Source organism: Phyllobates terribilis, unplaced genomic scaffold (genome assembly GCF_046119375.1).
Source record: "Phyllobates terribilis strain yellow unplaced genomic scaffold, ASM4611937v1 Scaffold_12__6_contigs__length_324123572, whole genome shotgun sequence".
NCBI classification, from domain to species: Eukaryota; Metazoa; Chordata; class Amphibia; order Anura; family Dendrobatidae; genus Phyllobates; species Phyllobates terribilis.
The window spans coordinates 312,318,000-312,328,865 of NW_027362772.1; the positions used below are offsets into that span (position 1 = coordinate 312,318,000).

General features: G+C 48.3%; 1 long non-coding RNA gene across 1 annotated transcript; it reads right to left on the minus strand.

Annotated features, from left to right (window-relative positions):
* Positions 1-4,345: 4,345 nt before the first annotated feature.
* On the minus strand, positions 4,346-10,525 carry LOC141171845 (uncharacterized). The gene is made up of 6 exons (XR_012252382.1): positions 10,232-10,525; positions 8,252-8,412; positions 7,994-8,108; positions 6,415-6,555; positions 5,776-5,876; positions 4,346-5,492 (listed from the first exon to the last, which is right to left on the minus strand). It is a non-coding gene; the product is annotated as an uncharacterized lncRNA (long non-coding RNA).
* Positions 10,526-10,866: the final 341 nt, after the last annotated feature.

The following is a 10,866-nucleotide window of genomic DNA, read 5'->3' on the forward strand; positions in this document are numbered from 1 at the left end:
GCACCCCAGGAGTCTGGTTTCCACAGTAACAGCAATGTTATGTCTGAGAGCAGGTGGGAGGTCTCTTGGTCAGGAATCCTATGCATGCCACACCTCCTGCCCAGTCCTGGGAGGGGAAGGACTTCCCCTATATAAACCTGGGGCTGAGGCAGGGTTAGAGAGTTCAGAGGGAGAGTTGAGCCAGGAGGGCTGACAGGGAGCTGTGGCTCCGGCTGGGCCCAGCTCCTGGGCCATGCCAGAAGTAGAGAAGAGAAGCAGCATAGGAAGAAACAACAGGAGCTCTGTGGGAGCAGTGTTACAAAGAGTCAGGGGCTGGCAGCTGCAGAGCTCGCCCTGACTGAGAAGATTTCTTACCGGACCCGGAGTCTGAGGCTGTGGGGACTAACTCCTACCCAGCAGCAGAATCCGTCAGGCAGGGGATTTCAGGTCCTCTGGCCAAGAAACCCGAAGGCACGGTCACACGCATGGGACCAGCACCGCCGTCGTGGAGCGGAAGCTACTAGAAGGCCCCGAGTCACCGGCCATACGGGTGAGCACCACACGGTACACTCAGGGACGTGGGCTACTTATACTCGCTTCTAGCAAGGTAGCCAGAAGAGTATCATTAGTTTGGGAGGCCTACAACTCCGCCTGGCCAGGGGAGATCCCATCTGCTCAAGGACTGACCAGGCCCCAACCGCTAGCCAGTACTCCGGGAGGGTCTATCTTTGTCACCAGTAAAGACCCTGAACTACACCGCATCGTCTCTGAGTGGTTCCTGCTACCCCCATCATCCCATCATCCACGTCGGCTGCCCTGAGGCCATACCCCTCCCGTTGGGGGTTATACCATCCACGCTGCACCATCCTTCCATCAGCCTCAGTGGTCTGCCCTGCAGCGGCAGCTCCATAGCTGCATTCAACGGGTGGCGTAGTCGTCCATCATCTACCGCTGATACAGCGCCACTTAGTCTGACTCCCTGGGCACAGACCGGATCACCGCCACGAGACTACAACCCTCAAGAGATCCGGCTCCGGGTAAGCTCCCGCGTGCGCAACGCAGCGCGACACAGGCCCAGGGGCGCGTCAACTTTTGGCGTAGTCGGCAGGATTTCGTGCCCGCAACCACCGGGTACTGCGTGCCTGAAAAAGACTGTTCAAACTTACCAGTGGTGAAGATTCCCGCCATCCGGCGCCATCTTCAGCCTTCTTCCCGCCATCGGTGAAGATTCCCGCCATCCGGCGCCATTTTCAGCCTTCTTCCCGCCTTCCGTGGAGTTTTCCCGCCGTTGGACGCCATCTTGAAGACGCCGCGCGGGAAGAAGAGGGGCGTGGACTCCAAAAGCGCGCGAGAACTGAAGCCCCGCCTCACGTCCAGACGTCGCGTAAGGTCCTGGAAGGAGCCCAGCAGACGCCGACGTCACAGGAGCGCGACGGAAGGTCCTCAACCCTGACGATTCACTGCGGAGTCGCGGCCTACGGAAGAGGATCATCGCAAGGTAGGCCACGGTCCACTAGGGGGGAGAAGGATGTCGGATACGGAGGAGAGCTTCACCGCTTCAACCCCCGCCAGCGCCACCGCTGTTGCGGTCATGCCTTTCACCATGCCCTATATCCCGGGGGCAGCCTGGCTACCCCAGTACTCGGGAGTCACATACCCTGCATGACTTTAGAGAAAAGCTGGATAGCCTCTTCCAGGTGTACCCCCTCACAGAGGAGCAAAAAGTGAGCATCCTGGTGGCCCAATTAACCGGGGCAGCCCAAAGGGAGGTAAAGCCCTGGCCACCTGGGAGGAGGACTGTCGCAGAGATACTAACCCAGCTAACCGAGGAGGAGCTGCAGTACTACCAATACGAGGAAAGCCAAGAGGACCCGGACGGGTCTGAGGACTACCCTCAGGAGGGAGCACAAAGAGGACATAGCTACTGAAGGGAAGTAGCGTGAATAAAGAGCTGTACATAGTTACCCGTTAGGGTACAAGGACTGCTGCTAATTAAAATATGGTCCCCGTTGGGATTAGTGAATTGTTCCCCGTGTGTCCCTATCCCTTACCAGGCTGAGGACTGTGAGCAGCCATCCCCTATCCCTTACCAGGCTGAGGACTGTCAGCAGCCAATCCATATCCCCACTGGCCGAGGACTGAGAGCGGCCATATCCTGTAAATAATTATGTGTTTCTAGTAATTTATAGGAGTCTTTGGTGGATTTGCCGGGAATCCTTTGTACATAGTTGGAGCGTAACCCAGGACGGACTAAAGACTGTTAAGGACTCGGGGCAGGACAGACCCCTACCTGGTTACGTCTCCCTGTTTTGGTGAAATGGACACCTTGCTTTTCTTCAAAGACTGCACCCGGTTGCGGACACGCCGTAACCATCTTTATGTGTTTTTCTTATTGTATTATTATTGTTTATACCTTGTTATGTTTTTCTAAAAATATGTTTAGTCCCGGAGTACTAAATTTCACTAGGGGGGAATGTGGCACCCCAGGGGTCTGGTTTCCACAGTAACAAGCAATGTTATGTCTGAGAGCAGGTGGGAGGTCTCTTGGTCAGGAATCCTATGCATGCCACACCTCCTGCCCAGTCCTGGGAGGGGAAGGACTTCCCCTATATAAACCTGGGGCTGAGGCAGGGTTAGAGAGTTCAGAGGGAGAGTTGAGCCAGGAGGGCTGACAGGGAGCTGTGGCTCCGGCTGGGCCCAGCTCCTGGGCCATGCCAGAAGTAGAGAAGAGAAGCAGCATAGGAAGAAACAACAGGAGCTCTGTGGGAGCAGTGTTACAAAGAGTCAGGGGCTGGCAGCTGCAGAGCTCGCCCTGACTGAGAAGATTTCTTACCGGACCCGGAGTCTGAGGCTGTGGGGACTAACTCCTACCCAGCAGCAGAATCCGTCAGGCAGGGGATTTCAGGTCCTCTGGCCAAGAAACCCGAAGGCACGGTCACACACATGGGACCAGCACCGCCGTCGTGGAGCGGAAGCTACTAGAAGGCCCCGAGTCACCGGCCATACGGGTGAGCACCACACGGTACACTCAGGGACGTGGGCTACTTATACTCGCTTCTAGCAAGGTAGCCAGAAGAGTATCGTTAGTTTGGGAGGCCTACAACTCCGCCTGGCCAGGGGAGATCCCATCTGCTCAAGGACTGACCAGGCCCCAACCGCTAGCCAGTACTCCGGGAGGGTCTATCTTTGTCACCAGTAAAGACCCTGAACTACACCGCATCGTCTCTGAGTGGTTCCTGCTACCCCCATCATCCCATCATCCACGTCGGCTGCCCTGAGGCCATACCCCTCCCGTTGGGGGTTATACCATCCACGCTGCACCATCCTTCCATCGGCCTCAGTGGTCTGCCCTGCAGCGGCAGCTCCATAGCTGCATTCAACGGGTGGCGTAGTCGTCCATCATCTACCGCTGATACAGCGCCACTTAGTCTGACTCCCTGGGCACGGACCGGATCACCGCCACGAGACTACAACCCTCAAGAGATCTGGCTCCGGGTAAGCTCCCGCGTGCGCAACGCAGCGCGACACAGGCCCAGGGGCGCGTCACATGGTGGTGGCAGCATCACGCTATGGGGGTGTTTTTCAGCTGCAGGGACAGGACGACTGGTTGCAATTGAAGGAAACATGAATGCGGCCAAGTACAGAGATATCCTGGATGAAAACCTCTTCCAGAGTGCTCTGGACCTCAGACTTGGCCGAAGGTACACCTTCCAATAAGGCTGCGTGCCCACTATGCATTTTTCAAGGGTTTTTGCAGCGGAATTTCCCCAATGATAATCCGCATGTGCAGTGCACATGCTGTGGAAATTTCCACTGCGGATTATCATTGCGGAAAAATCAGCGGCATGTCCATTATTTTTGCGGAACAATATATGTTAAACCGAGGGCACTACCTAAATATATACAGGGATCGGCCAGAAGCACACCAAAAAAATCATGTAGACAACGAAAGGCAAAGCTGTGTACATAGAGACTGGGATCACCACAAAATATAATCACGTAATTTTATTAAACAAAAAAGATGAACAGGAACAATTTAAAAACATTTAAAAAGCAGCACATGCTATCTTAATTTTGTTCCGACAGGTGAGTCCATAATGGGATAAAACACCCCTCCTCCAAAAACCACAGACCATACAGTATGAATAGTAACCCTCAGGGTATAACAAAGGCAAGTTAGGTAGAGTAAAAACTAACCATTATGCAAAAAAAAAAAATTTTTTGCAAGCCAGGTCACATGAACATGGTGGAAGAGAAGGCAAAATACAGCCAGGAGGAATACCTGAAAGGGAGTGAGGTCAATAGGTGTGGAGGAGTTGGAAACCCCACGCGTATCGCCACCTCTAGTGTGGCTTCATCAGGGGAGGGAGGCACAAAAGGAAGTTTCACAATTCATCATATACATACAAAAAATTCTATATGTGTAATTAAAATAGGGTTTACCACATGCAGAGATGAAGCTTAGGAACGGCGTGCTAGGAAGTGAGCCGAGAGGGTGTCAATGCGCCTGCGCCGCAAAGTCAGCCTATTGGAAGGTGCTTGACAAACGCGGTCAGCTTGAGGGATAGTATTGCGCATGCTCAGTAGAAAAGGACCAATCAGACACAGCGTATCAAAAAAGTATGGAGGCAGCGTTGTATAGAGAATCCGGCAGCCCTAAGGATATTAGTGCGCCTGCGCAACAAGAGGCAGATACCAAACAATTCGACAAGAAAATACACCTACACCATGCGCAGGCGCCTCGGCGAAGGCCAATCACATGCGGCGCAACGGACAATGTCACAAAAAACGAAACCATACAGGTGGGTATTGCGCATGCGCTGTAACAGAGTAACAGATATATAAGACTGGCAAAACCATGTAAGTGAATAGTGCGCATGCGCTATAACGAACCAGGTGGAAATGGTGTGACAATGCCCACCAGGCAAAGGAGAGACCACCCGCATGGACGGCATCAAAAAAACTCAGGCATAATAAAGCCGAAGTATACATACAGACCGAAAATGTAGCCCACTGCAAAATTACACACCTCACCAGGAGAAGAAAACAAGTAAGTATTACAAAGAGTGGATAACATTAACACAACAAAGGAAAAAGACAATAAAAATGAGTCACCGTAAGGTTTGAGATCTGTGGTATAATGGAGGATTGGTATGTATTAACCACATGGCGTAAGTCACCACATGTGGGAAACTGTATTGGTAGGCAAGCAATCATGAAATAAAATAACCCACGTACACAATAGTGAATATTAGACAATAAACATCAAGCAGGAAGGGAAGAAGGGAGAAAGTGCAAAATAATGAAAATACAAATGAAAAACTAAGCATAAAAGTACTGTAGTGGGCGATCTTTATAGGCGATGTTAGTAGGATGAAGAGATGTCCGTGCCACAAGATGTAAGTCCGTATATAAGGATGCAGGCGCAGAGAGGATTAGCGGAAGCAAAACGAGCAATGAGTCACCCTTGGGCGAAAGGTCCATAGAGGAGGTAATCACTAGATGTTAAAACACTATGAAAAGAAACAAAGAAATATCCTCAAAAGACTCATGTACTCCCATTTTCATATTTTATTTCTTATAGAAGCCCAAGAAAAGTAATTCTTCATTAAGACCCATGGGTGTCAAACTTTTGAGATTTAAAGATCCATTTGGCTTCTCGTCTCAAAAGTTCATCAGTGGGGTGTTTGCCCCTAATGGTAGCGAAAACTCTATCAACAACAATGATTTTTACATGTTTTGAAGAGCAGGAGTGATGCTCCAGAAAATGTGCAGCCAAAGAAGTAATAGGCTTACCTTTTGATTGGTCTTTGCTGGCTCTCGTTATGTTTGAAAAGTGGTGCTGGATTCTCCTGCGCAATTCCTGCGTGGTCTGTCCGACATAGATCTTGGGGCAGCTACGAAGTAAGACATAGATAACATGCCTAGTACGACAATTGGAATAAACCCGTGTACAAATTGGGTTGGAAGACAGTGGAGAAGCCATGTGGTTATCATGTGGGGGCAAATGTTGCAGCTGCCATAGGGGTATGTGCCCACTAGTCTGGTGCCTCGACCGAGAGATTGGGTAGGGCGTTGAAAGTGACTGGAGGAAAGAGAATCACCCAGATTTTTTGACCTTGTGGCAATCAATTTTGGATTCTCATTGAGAAAAGGAGCAAGCTTTGCTTCACTGAGCAGAATATTCTTTTTGAGAATTTGGTAGAGTTCCCCCCAATGGCTATTATAGGAGGTGATTATATTAATAGTGGAAAGTTTAGCTTTCTGTCGTGGCTGTAGAAGTGCCAGACGGTCACTATGTGTAGACGATTGAAAGGCCTGCGCAATCACCTTCTTGGGGTACCCTCTCGTCCTAAAGCGCCCAGTTAGTTCCTTTGCCTAGGCAAAAAAAGTCATGGGGGTCACTACAATTGCGTTTGAGACATAAAAACTGACCTTTGGGGATTCCATTCCGAACATGCAGTGGATGGAAGCTGTGGTAATGTAGAAGGCTGTTTGTTGCGGTCTCTTTGCGATACAGTGATGTTGTGATTGACCCGTCTCTGAGGATGATGTTCAAATCCAGGAAATTAATCTCTGTGAAAGAGAAGCTCAAAGTCAGCGAGAAATTCCAGATGTTGGAGTTGATGTTAGAACTCTCCTGTTAGGTTTTTTCTATTTTGCTGGTCACATGACCTTTTTGCCTATTTAATCCTGCTCCGCCCTTCTGGCCATGCTGGACTTCATTGTAATTTCTACTCTTAAGCTAGGCAGGTGCTTTGTAACCTTTCTCAGTCAGTTTAGCTAGGTCTTTTGACCTTTATGTTCTATGTTGTGTGTTTGTCTTTTTACTGCTACAATTTCTGCTAGGAGGTGTCCATCTTTCTTCCAGTCCCTAGTTCTTGTAGGGATCCCTCCCTCACATCTATAGGTCTTCGTTCAGACTAGCTGAGGACTTTAGCGAGTCTGATCGCAGGATCAGGTTCCCCGTTACATCGTAGGGATCTAGCTTAGTTCTATTGTAGGGACAGATCTCCTGTCTTTCCTTAGTGCTTGTAGCCTATCATAACAGTTGAGTTCAGAGATTAAATTTGTTCCCTCGTCAATTGTGCCAGTCCAAAAAAGTAGTACATCATCGATGTAACGATACCAACGCAACACATGGGACTGGAAGGCTGCAAGGTGTTGAACGTGTGTCATCTCCCACCACCCCAAGAATAGGTTGGCATAGGAGGGGGCACATTGGGCACCCATTGCAGTCCCAGAGACTTGTTTGTAAAATTGACGGTCAAAAACAAAATAATTGTTTTCAAGTATTACTCTTAACAGGTCCAGGATAAAAGAGTCGTGTAGCCGATCCCCTGTGCTCCTAGAGTCTAGAAAAAAAGAGACTGCTCCCAGTCCCAAATTGTGATCAATACAGGTGTAGAGAGATTCCACATCCATTGTTATCATTAGTGTATTGGTGGGAAGAGTCAGGCTGTTAAGTAACGAGATTAGATGGGAGAAGTCATGTAGAAAAGAATCCAAGGCAAAAACCAACGGCTGTAGATAAAAATCCAGGTATGAGCAGGGGTGTTCAAAAATGCTACCAATCCCGGACACAATGGGCCTACCCGGGGGTTCAAGCAGAGATTTATGAACTTTGGGCAATGAATAAAATGTGGGAACCACATGCCCTGATGAGGAGTCTGTCAATTTTGGTCTTGAACACAGTCGTTGGGTCCGAGGGGAGTGGTCTATAGCAATTTGGATTTAAAAGCTGACGCTTGGCCTCTTTGATGTATAAATCCGTAGGCCAGATGACCACGTTCTCGCCTTTATCGGCCTCTTTGATGAGAAAGGAATCATTATTTTTGAGGTTTATCAAAGCCCTTTGTTCAGCAGCACTCAGATTGTTGCACTTGTTTTTATTTATCTTTAAGTTCAGAATATCACGGCATGTAGTCTCATAAAAAAATCTGAGCTGCTGGAAAAAGCGAAAGGGAAGGAGATGCCTGGGAGGGTCAACAGAGTGCAGAGTTGGTCTTCTTACCTGTCTGATTGGAGTTCTCTTCTAACAATTCCAAGAGATCTTGAAAAGTCGGACGGTCCTCGACAGGTAAAGTGTCAACAATGGACGGTTGATGGTAGAGTAATTTAAATGTTAGCTGTCGGCAGAATAAATAGAGATCCTTGGTAAATTCAAACTTGTCAAGAACATGCATAGGAGAGAAAGACAGACCCCTTTATAGCAGGTTAGTCTCAACTTTAGTGAGGGGGTAAGATGACAAATTAATAACTTGGAGATTACCTTGTTCCAATGTAGCCGTGCAGATGTTATTTAGCGTTTCTGGTTCCTTCTCGTTTCCCTTTTGTAGGTCGGGGACCAGACAGGGAATCGGCGAGTTTTCCTCTTTGTGTTCCCTGGGCTTACGTTTGCCGCTCCTGGTGGATTTTCCAAATCGCTTGTGTCTGAAGATAAAAAATCACTAGAAGATACAGTACAGACCAAAAGTTTGGACACACCTTCTCATTTAAAGATTTTTCTGTATTTTCATGACTATGAAAATTGTACATTCACACTGAAGGCATCAAAACTATGAATTAACACATGGAGAATGCCAAGAGTGTGCAAAGCAGTCATCAAAGCAAAAGGTGGCTACTTTGAAGAGCCTAGAATATAAGACATATTTTCAGTTGTTTCACACTTTTTTGTTAAGTATATAATTCCACATGTGGTAATTCATAGTTTTGATGCCTTCAGTGTGAATGTACAATTCTCATAGTCATGAAAATACACAAAAATCTTTACATGAGAAGGTGTGTCCAAACTTTTGGTCTGTACTGTACATCACATGGAGCAGAGGGAAGAGTACTGTCCTTACGGGCAAAACGAGTCATCCGGGGATTGCCCGTATGAGACCACTTGAAGGCAGAGTTGTTATCAAAATCCATTTTATCTCTATTAAGCTTATGTTTTTTGCCCCTGATGATCTCACTTTCATAGCGATCAATGATTTCTTTTAGGCGTGATTGAAATGGTTTAACCTGGGAACCGTGATCAAAGGTTCTCAATTTGTGTTCTTTAGCCCTTAGTTCGTCCTTTAAATTAATCAAAAGAACCTTATCATGTTCAATGAGCACATTGATAAGTATATGGGAGCATTTGACGAGGCCATTTTCCCAGGTCTTTTTAAAGCCACTATCAGCCTCCCAAGTTGGAAAGATCTGTACTCTGACACCTCTTGGCACAATACCTAATTTCAGGTGCTCCTCCAGGCCTCTGATGTTCCACCAAGTCTTTGTGACCGATCTATGTAGTTTAATGATCTCAGCAGTGAGATCTTGAAAGACATCATCCACTTTGGCAGTAGCGATGCCAACACCTGATCCAAAAACGCCAAGTGTCTGGTTAGACCAGGCAGCCTTCCTAGCTTCTGGGTCCATGTGGCAAGAAATATATGAAAAAACAATAAACAGAAAGTGTGCCACCACTCGGGAAACCGGGGATAAAGAATCGCCAGAGGAATCAAGAACAATATATGTTAAACCGAGGGCACTATCTAAATATATATGGGGATCGGCCAGAAGCACACCAAAAAAATCATGTAGACAACGAAATGCAAAGCGGTGTACATAGAGACTGGGATCACCACAAAATTTGCAAAAATTTCTACATTTGTGTTTTTTTTTTCAGTCCAGATGGGGTGCAGAGTGGACTTTAATGAGGAAAAAATGAACTTTTTTGAATTTACCAAATGGCTGCAATGAAACAAAGAGTGAAAAATATAAAGGAGTTTGAATACTTTCTGTACCCACTGTATATCAGATGGGGCAATGCTGACGCTGTTGATAGTTGTGCCCATCAGGCAGGCATGGTGGCAGCCTGTACCCTGTGACCCCTGCAGGCCTGTACTCTGCACAGGTCACTAAAGAGGTCGGTACTTGCTGTCAGGTGTCACAATGGAGCCAGTGATGTCAGGGATTTCTAGTTATGCAATTCCCTAGTACAGAGGGAATGTGACAGGAGGGGACACAGAAATGAAGGCAGGCGGCAGAGGGGGAGGGGGTGATCCACTTGACATGTCCTGGGTTGGTACCGGCCAGATCACAGCGCCGCTCCCGCCGGTGATGCAGTGGGATTTGCACTCGCTCGCTATCCGCCCACTGCTGCGAGGCTCGGGCCCAGCTCAGCGCCCAGAGCAGAGGCCACGGCCTGCGCCTCTCCGTGCAGCCTCCCTCTCTCCTTCCCTCCCCCGCTTGTTGTTGCGCAGTCGGAAATAAGACTCACTTGCCGGAGAAGAAGCCGCAGCAGTAGCGGTGCCGGAGAGCAGAGGCGGCCGCTTCGCAGGCGGTGGTGGTGATGAGCAGCAGCGTCTTTCGGCCTCGAACAGACGGTCTTGTCATTTCCCTTCCCCACAACACCCACGGGGGACATGGAAGGAGCAGAACACAGGCAGCGGCTGGGGCGAATGAAGGAGAGGGAGAAGGGTTGATGAATGAGATGTCACTAATGGGGGGAGAATGCCGGGCGGCCAGGGAGAGTCAGCCTGGGACTGAGCTGGTAACACCCCCTCTCGCTGTTGCTTTTACATCCAACAGCTGGTATATAAAAATATAGTAGGTATAAAAAAACATGCGTGTATTCGAATGCAACGTTGTGTCAAAATTTCAAAGCAATCGGTGAAGAACTTTCGGAGATTTAAGATTTTGAACAAACGAACATTTACATTTTTATTTATATAGAAGATTATAGCGCCATTTATTCCATGGCGCTTTACATGTGAAAGGGGTATACATAGCAAAAACAATTACAATAAATTTGAACAATACAAGTCAGCGACTGGTACAGGAGGAGCGAGGACCCTGCCCGCGAGGGCTCACAGTCTACAAGGGATGGGTGAGGATACAGTAGGTGAGGGTAGA